We start from the raw sequence: 9,971 nt of genomic DNA, 5'->3' as shown, positions 1-9,971 counted from the left end.
CACACGTACAGTATGTGTATCGGGTTTCCAAGACCTTTGTTGTTTGTTTTATTCTCGCGCGTTCGTATCTGCGCACGATCGTCGACCAATCCGCGGTCGTTGGTGGATGTGATACGCGTATAATATCCGCACCGGCGGATATACGACGCATACACACCCGGACGGATTCCACCGCGGCGTGGACTGAGGTATTCCTGGGATTTTAACTTTTGGATTTGTCGTCATTTTGTGTCTAAATGCTGCAGTCGAACTCGCCGATTCTTATCATTAAGATTTTCAATATTTCACGATACTCAGCATTACGTTTTTTTAAAAATATTATTGTTTTTCAGATGACTGCAGTAATAGGTTATTGTTAAACAATAATATTTTACAAAAAGATATAGTTTTAGTATTTTTTGGAGTGTTCTCTTGCATAACAATTGAATTCTTAACGAGTAGCTTATGAGATAAGTATTTGAAGTTTTTATTACCGAAGTGGAGTGGTACAGAGGTACCCGCAAAATGTGGGTTCACTACTCCCGTTCATCAAAACTTTAAATATTTATAATCAGCATAAACTACCTGTCTGAAGTTTGATTTTTATAGATAAAATCACTCCAAATAATAGCCTGTTCGAAATATAAAAATAAAAATATATGTAATCATTCAAAAGAGTAAACGATTTAAAAAAATGATAACGATAAAAAATAATAAGAAATATATATTTTTCTTAAAATAAAAAAATATGTTGTTTAGTAACAACTTAAAATTATGTAAAAAAATATTTGTGTTTTTTGAAATAATGATTATTTTATGTTAAATGGATCACCTCGAATTATGTAACCATGCTATTGATGATATAGTGATACATTTACATTACTTTTATGGCCGAATTCTAAATATCATTTCAAGTTCATGAACGTATTACTGAGCGTAATTATTAAATGTACAATCTAATGTCGCTTAATAAAACATTTATTTCATGCCCTGCATAATACAACGACCTTAATAGTTTAATAGTTTGAATACATTACATTAATATATAATATATTATAAATATTAAATGCTTCTGCTTCATAAATAAAAAAAAATTGGTTTAATGTAATCGGTTAAATCAATTTTTTGATGGTCATCAGTTTTTATTAAATTCTATTAACAAACTTGCGTAAAACCTTTTACTTTTTGATAAAGTACCAAATATATTATATTAATGTATTAATGAGGTGTTTGAATTATTCGTTTTTGTAATTAATTTAATTAATATTTGAAATATTTATGACTAAACGATTTCGTTATATCTTATAAAATAACTTAATTGACATAATATGGTAATTTATTAATTTAGCAACAATGCTTAAAGAATTGAGTGTTAATTAATCAATCAGAATAAATTTAATATTTGTATAAATTGAAGATTATCATATTTGAAAAAGCATGAATAGTATTTTAGTTTTTAAATTTTTGTGTCTTTAGTATAGACTATAGATTATCGTGAGTACTTCCACCTACTACCTACTTGGAATTTAAACGTAAAAGAATCTTATTCGCTGTCTCTCTATATAAAAATATAGCTGTAATCATAATATAAATAATTGTATTTTATTTATGCACAAAGTATTACTGAAGGTTGTCATTGTTAATTGTAATTTATAATAATCATTATTATTATTTTTTTTTTTTTTTTAATGGTATAGCTATTATTATAATAAATATTTATGTAGACCATTTAATGTTTTGTGCTTAGAGTAAAAAATATTATGATTATTTTTAATTATATTTCATGCATTTTATTAATAACCATGGACTATGATGAAATTAATCATGATGTGCTCGCCAAAGCATTGTTAATATATTTTTAAATATGACTCTAAACTTGATTATCGAAGTAACTTTTTGTTTGTGTTATAATATGATTATTTTTTATGGAAGATTTGCAATATAATGTAATATGTATTTGAATGATTGTATATAATCATTTGTATTATGGAGCTATTGATATACGGAATATCAGCACGCTCATTTCCTGCATTCAACTTGAATACTATTCAATCGGTTAAAATGTTCACGTCTAAGTACCGTAAATATGTATACATGTAAAACCTCATTTATATGTTTAGGTATTTATTTTATTTTTATTGTATTTTATATATTATGTACCTATAAATGATTTTGATTTTTGTCCTTTGTGGATCGATCGATCGTTCAGTACTTCGGTACATATATAATAATAATAATGCGATGGACTCCAAGCTATAGGTACGTGCACATTTTAGAGACAATATGAAATACTGCGATTTTTGCAGCCCAACCAATAACCATAATAACACGATGGGTAGGTCTGCGCATTATATAATATACTACGAATTATAATATATTATATTATCGATCGTTCCTACACAATATATATTATGATATGATATTTGCGGGGCGATTAAAATGTACGCGTGACGCATCTGTTTTTGTGCTTTAGGGCCGCGCGATAACCGTCTCCGCCTTTTACACGCAATTAAATATATAAATATTTAACTGATCAAATCGTCGAAAATAATAATAATGTATTTCGTATACATAATGCGCGCAAAAAAATATAACCAATTTAATATTAAAATAATCGTATCGTGTGCATATTATACATTATACATAATATATATATATATTATATACGTTTACGATAATACCGCGTACAGATTATTATAAAATATGTATAACGCGTACGATATATTTTATAAAATTACGTAGTATGGCCCGGCGGTGGAACGAACTTTACCCGAAAAAAAAAAAAATAGGTATATGTATATCTGCGTGTACGTGTATTTTATCGTCGAACGCGTCACTTATTTTTTTTTTCTTTTAGCGACGATTACGCGCGCCCCGGGCAAGGTCTCCGCGTCTCCGCTTTACACGCGGTTCCCGTACACCGGTCTGCCGCTGCCGCTGCTGTTGCAGATAATATAGGTATAGGTATACCCGTATAGGCTTCACACCGGCGTTACGCTAATAATAATATTACGACCTACCTTATGAAATTATTATCGTATAGATATAATACATAAATACATTATGCGCACTCGCCTCGGGCGCGCCGCGCGGTCCATTTGCGTTAATAAGTCATCCCGGCCGACCGTGTAATTTTCGACCGATCCCGAGTGCGAATTTTAATTGAAACAGCAACAACAACACAAGCGCGTGTACACGGGTTGTGTTATTATGTGCTCGCGTTTTCGGCCAGTGTGTTTTTATTATTCGATCCGCAGTGGTAGGTAGGTATACCTATATTGTATAATATATACGATAATAATTATTATTACTAACGTCGGTATATTATACGCGCGCGGGCACCGGAAAAACGGGGAAAACTTAGGAAGCGCCGCCGCCGCCGCCGCCGACGTTGACCGTCAAGGCTGGTCGTTGACGCTCGAAATACCAGAAAACTGGTGGGTATCATGCGTCACTGTAATAATAATAATAATAATAATAACAACATCGCATTATACACACATAAAATACAGTAAAAACAACGTGCGACGGGCGTGCGTGCGTGCGTGTGTGTGTGTGTGTGTGAATGTAGTTTAAAAATTCCATCCGTCGCCCGTACAAGTCCTAATGCGGTTCCGTATGGCAAAGTTTAGCCGCCGTAACGATAATAATATTATACCGCATAAACCATACGCACGACGTGTAATATACGTATACAACCTGTGTAACGATATGTATATAATATAAAAACAAACGATTTCGCGTGCAAGACGTTCGTGACAGGTGACGACGACGATACTCAAAACAATAATGTTTTATACGTCTCGGACGGATACATATTTTTATGTTATCTCTATCATAAGTACCTATGCGTACGTTTATATTATTTATACATCATTTTAGTCGTCGATTTACATATTGCGGTTTGAGTGGTAAAATAAATCGCAACGATTATTGTTGCGCAAAACACTTGGCCGAGTAGAGCCATTAATATTATATTATTATCCTGTAGAATATACACTTCCAAAAAAATGTTCAAACACGTTAATGCTCTTGTGTGCCTATATATACGTAATTGTATTATATTATAATATTATCCTTTTTGTTTTTGCGTCAAGACCGAAATCAATAATGTGTTTTGGATACACCACTTAGGTGTCATATAATACATTTAATAACACACTCTAGTTGATCCTTGAAGCCATATAATTATCATTAAATTATATCATCTATATTCAACAAGTTATTTTTTGTCTAACATTTCGGGTTCTAAATTCCTGTTTTTATTTTATTTTATATACTGCAATTATATTTAATAAATTAGTTAATTTAAAAATCGAGTTTAGCTAATATAATTGAACCGAATAAGATCACATCAAAAAAATATTAGCTTGAATTATATACAATATTATTTAATTTATAAAATATATAAAACGATATTACGATAGTGTAATGTTTGTTAGTTAAGTTAAGTATTTAGTAAAGAAAACACGTATTTAAATTATTTTAATTGTGCAATTATTTATTTGATTTACATTATAAATTAAAAGCGATTTATGTACTTATTATTTTGTTTTTAAAAATTACGATGCTTTTCTTGTTGGAACACACTAAGCGTGGAGATCAAATGATCTAATTTGAAAGTAATGAACACCAAAAGACTAGCTCTTCTATAAATTTTTGATTTTATATAAAAAAATCTAAGATAAAAACCGACAGTAACCATTTGAATCAAAAATAATTATTTATTTCACAGTAAAATAATAGACAATTTAAACTTCATAAAATACGTATTTTTTTTTGAACATTCAAGAAACGAAGTTGACAATTTAATAATTTAAGTTAAAATACAAGTCGTGTAGACTATAATTTTATTTAACCACGCATTTTCATAAAACTGTCATTGTGATATATGATCAGGAAAGTCCCTGTTATTTGTCGCCCACCATCAGGTGACAATTAAAAACAATTTTAAACGTATAAAAAAACGATTCTTTGGATATATTATTTGTATGTTGAAAATTTCTTGTAAAAAGTGTTGGGGAATATTTTTTTTTGGTTGAGAATTTCATATTTTTTAACACAATTAAATATACCTGTACAGCCTTTAATTATGTAGGTATCGTTTTATAAATAAATCGTATTTTATTTTTTAAATATATGATAGTATTATACTAATTTACGTAACAAGTTGTCTATAAATAACGTAAACAAATTTAAATGTATGTATCATTATATTATGTATTAAAATAAAATATTTAATTATTTAGTACGTAGGTTTATATAAAACTTATAATACTAGTTATTTACTTGTATATTAATTATTTGTATTAAAAATAATATATTATGAATATCTCATAGAAATTATATTATTTAATTTTGCGTAATGTAATGTAATTTATTATGTTTTAATATGATATAATATATATTATATTACTAATAGTTTTATATTATACTGTACAGTATATAATTTATATTTCCTATTCAAATTGTATATTGTTTTCGAAATAAAATAATAGGTTTGAATCCAATGCTTGCGTTCAAAAATATATACAATATTGGAGTTATGTTATTTTACAATAGTATAGGTCACAAACTCGACACCGTAATAATAGCATGTAAGTATATGATTTATTGTCGAAAACTGTATTGTATTATCAAATCAATGTTTTAAATCAAATACATTTGCAAATATTTACGTTTAAATGGTGACGTTAAGTTTTCACTTTGGAATAACGATTTTATACACTTATTTCGTTTAGGTCGAATGAATATCGCAGGATCAGGAACCAGCTCGGAAGGTAATCGTACATCACTTTAGACGTGTTTTGGTGCATTGCTATAAGCACTTACATGCATACACTTACACACTTACATGCACGAAGTTTTGCGATTTCAATCTTGTAGTCGTAGGCGTTATTGCGAAGCAACGGTAATTCTAATACCGATACTTATATCCCATACTCTAAAGTACGCACTACCTTAAAACACTCTAGTTCCTGAAACTATTTTAATAAAACTATAGCCGATCATTGTTAAATTAGAATATTTTAAACATTTTCCCGGTAAATTTTAAAACTTTATTTTTATTGTATTAAATGATTAATATATTTGGAAGCACTTATATGGATTATATCTATAGCTATTATACCTTTCTGGTATAATTAAAATTATATTTTTCTTTGTCTCGGCATGATTTTAAATTTAAATTTTAACGATAAAATAGTTCTTACAAACTAAGCTGAATTTGTATTAGGCAACTCGTTTTGAAAAAAAAAAACAAAAAAAATATTTGAATTGTTTCAAAACATAACTAAATAAAAATAATTATACTAGTTATTATTAAAGGACGTTTCATTTTTATTCAAATTCATAAAATTATAAACAGTTCTGATTAGTAAATAATATTGTTCACAAAAAAATGTATAACTATTATAATTTTTAAAATATGTGCATAAATTCCCCGAAAATGAATTATATACGATTTACTATTGCATCCGCGCGTCTGTAGTATAACTTAATAAGTTATTCAACTAAAATTGTTAGATATAGGGATATATTTTCAAAATGAATGAGGGTTGTGTAAAACACGATTTGTTAAAGGCAGATAGTCATTCTGCGTGAACAAACTCCTTAAAGAGCATCACTCAAATTGTTATTGTCGTGACGTTTTTCTGGTAAAATACATAAAACCTGCAGTGGTGGAAATGATGGCCAGGATGGGTAGGAAAGAAAACTCATTTCGAGTTAATGTCAAGGATATATTAAGTATAAGTATATACTACATAAATACTGTTGTATACCTACCCACTATATATTGCTGTTATTTATTATTACAAACGTGTCTCATTGCACGGCGCTTAGATGCTGCAGAAATTCTTAGGAAATGCGAGTCGCTATCGAAAACTCGGAAAAACCAACGGTCTCGATGTGGGGTGGGTTATGTCGTTTTTCCAAAACGATGATGGTCCGGCGACACGTGTCGGAAATCATATGCCACCAGACTGTAGTCCCACATGTGCGTCCATCGTTTCTACTGCTACCGCAAAGACAGAACACACACACACACACACACACACACACACACACACACACACACAAATCGTTCGAATACGTTTTGTTTGTCCTGTCCTAATTTAATATAATAACAACCGCGCACGGGCAAAAGTAACAAAATCCATACACAGACATTTCGCCATAATATACACATAAATATATATACGTGATATTCATCCTCATATATATATAATATATATATAGTACGAAATAATGTACGGGTTTATGTGTGTGTGTGTGTATTTGTATACAAATTATCGTGTGCAATTAATATGCATCTATTGTGAGCACGGCGTATTGAAATCGAAATTACATGATATCATCTGTATATACATATATATATATATATATATTATGTGTATAGGTACACACAATATAACTGTATCTAAGTGCATTTATATTTATATGTATATGCGATATAACGTTATTATACAAAAGACGAAAACCATATTCGTTTGTTTTATATTGTAGTGTGTATAATAGTGTAGTTGTAGCATATGTATACACATAGCGGTGGATTCCAGTCAGAATGGTAGAGATATTGTACTGCGGCTGTCCCACAGATATATACATTTTCGTGTCGATAATGATATTATTATTATTATTATTATTATCGGCGGCGGCGGCTCGTTCTCACGCCCTTCGCTAGTCGTTACACAGTACACACACACATACACCCCGAAGAGTGCGACAGTAGCAGCACTAGTTGTGTGCCCTTTGATTTATTACCGTAATAACATTATTATATTATACAGTATAGTATAATAGTCGTTGTATTATGTATAATGTTATACATACACATAGTGTTATTTTAGTATAATAATGTAGTATGCTATCAACCCCCTTATCCCGTGTCCCTCTTATCTACCACCCCATCCCTCTGCCGCTTTCTGATTGACGGCGAGTTTCAGCCGTCGAGCGCACAGAGGCCACGCGATTTTTTAACTTTCGCCGAAATTTATTATTTCACGCACATTTGGCGGAATTCGGGATTCCCGCAGCGACTGCGACTTTTTCTTTAATACGCCTATTCGGTGAGACGATAATTTTTTTTTGTTTTTTTTTTATGTTCGTTCGTATTAAAACCGAGGGATTCACGCGGCGGTAAAACTATTCTCGCTTAATTTGGAAAAATATATATTTTTTTATACCCCGTGTTGAAGTACGAGCGCCTGTTTTATGGAAAAAAATGTTGTGTTTTCTCAATATTTATGTGAAAAATACTTCCAAAAAACACCCTAAACGACAATAATGAACAAAATACGTCCTTATGATATAGATAGTACAAAATATTAAAATTAAACATAATTATTTTCTATTGAAAAAAAACCGAAATCTTGTTTTGCCGCAAAATATTATAGTATAATATAACCTAAAAAATTGTTATATAATATAATATGACGTCGTCATGTATTTAGTATTAATATAATATTACTACATATTTTACAATTTATTTATTATTTATTATGTGTAATTATTGGTACCTATACTAAAACACGATTTTTGCACTTATCGTATAAATCTATTATTTTTATATTTTAATTTCGAATGATACTTTTTCACCTATAGCTGTATAGTTAATTGATCTTTATTTATAATTAATAAATTATGTCAAATCAAAGTAAAAACTATTTGTTTTAATTTTGTTAATGGCTAAATGTACTTAGTTAGAGATTGGATTATAAAATGATCAATCACTTATTTAAGTTGGTGATTTCTCGATTAACAGGCCCTTCTAAATTATGTATTATATTTAATTTTATATAAATTATTTTGTGTTTTTATTCTCGTTATGACAGAAATTGATTTTTAAGCCATCGAATGATTATTTTTTAATACTAATGTTCAATGTTAACACTCGGAGTTCGTATTTTATGTAAATAATATTATTATTGGAATTAAATATTAAAAAAAAGTTTAGTTATATACTGGTTTTCATATTATTAGAGAGTGCCACATATAAATATGTATACAATATACGTAGTATAGTCGTATAGAGACGGATTATTTTAAATATAGATTAATTCGAGTGGTATAGACAAGTAAAGTATCTACATTATGTGCGTACTACAATTGCGATTATATCATTAGATTTTTTTCGTTGGAAATCAGTTTTAAAACTGAATGTAATAATGCGACATGTGAAAATGAAGTATATAGAAGTCTAATTGCGTAACCTTTTCACATAGCAAGTATAATAATAATTATTAGTGTATGTAAAATTATCGATAAACGAAATTTCAATCGATTAAGAATAATATGAAAAGTGGCCACCGTAAATAATAAAGAAATTAATAGACAGCGGTTACAAATTTTGTGAATGGATTTTAAGAAGATAATGTAAATTATCAATTTACCATCATATATATGTATAGGTAGACTGATAATTTGTCTCAGTTGGACGTGGCTCAGACCTAGAACATTGTCACCTAAAAGAGCGCATATTATTCCAGTTAAAAGATTTTTATGATACTTATAAATTATAATATAAATATGTAATACAATTAATAGCACAAGATTTGAGACTAGATTTCGTATATTATAATCTATGAAAATAATGTTGAGAGTAAATAGATTAATAAAACAAATATTTATCAGTTTGGTTTTTAAGTCAATTATTTAAAATTACATGTTATTTATTGAAGACGATTTTTTTTTGTACTTTTTGAACTATTATTTTTCAAAAAGTGTTACGGCCGTTGGACTTAATTTCGATCAAAGAGCAACTTTAACATTTGCTCATTATAGGCGTATGCCCGTGTATTTGTTTAATATTATTATTATCAAAGTCCAAGCTTGTACTATAATGACTAATTGATCATTAGGCGACCACATACATTGCCCGTTCGCGATTAGTCCAATCCTAAATCTGTCTAATAACTATATTATGATAGTGTCAATAAGATCATTTATATAGGTAAGGTAACAACAAATAATAACCTGACTCGTTGATGTAT

This window comes from Rhopalosiphum padi, chromosome 2, assembly GCF_020882245.1.
Source record: "Rhopalosiphum padi isolate XX-2018 chromosome 2, ASM2088224v1, whole genome shotgun sequence".
In the NCBI taxonomy this organism is placed as follows: domain Eukaryota; kingdom Metazoa; phylum Arthropoda; class Insecta; order Hemiptera; family Aphididae; genus Rhopalosiphum; species Rhopalosiphum padi.
This window is presented reverse-complemented; position numbering follows the sequence as displayed.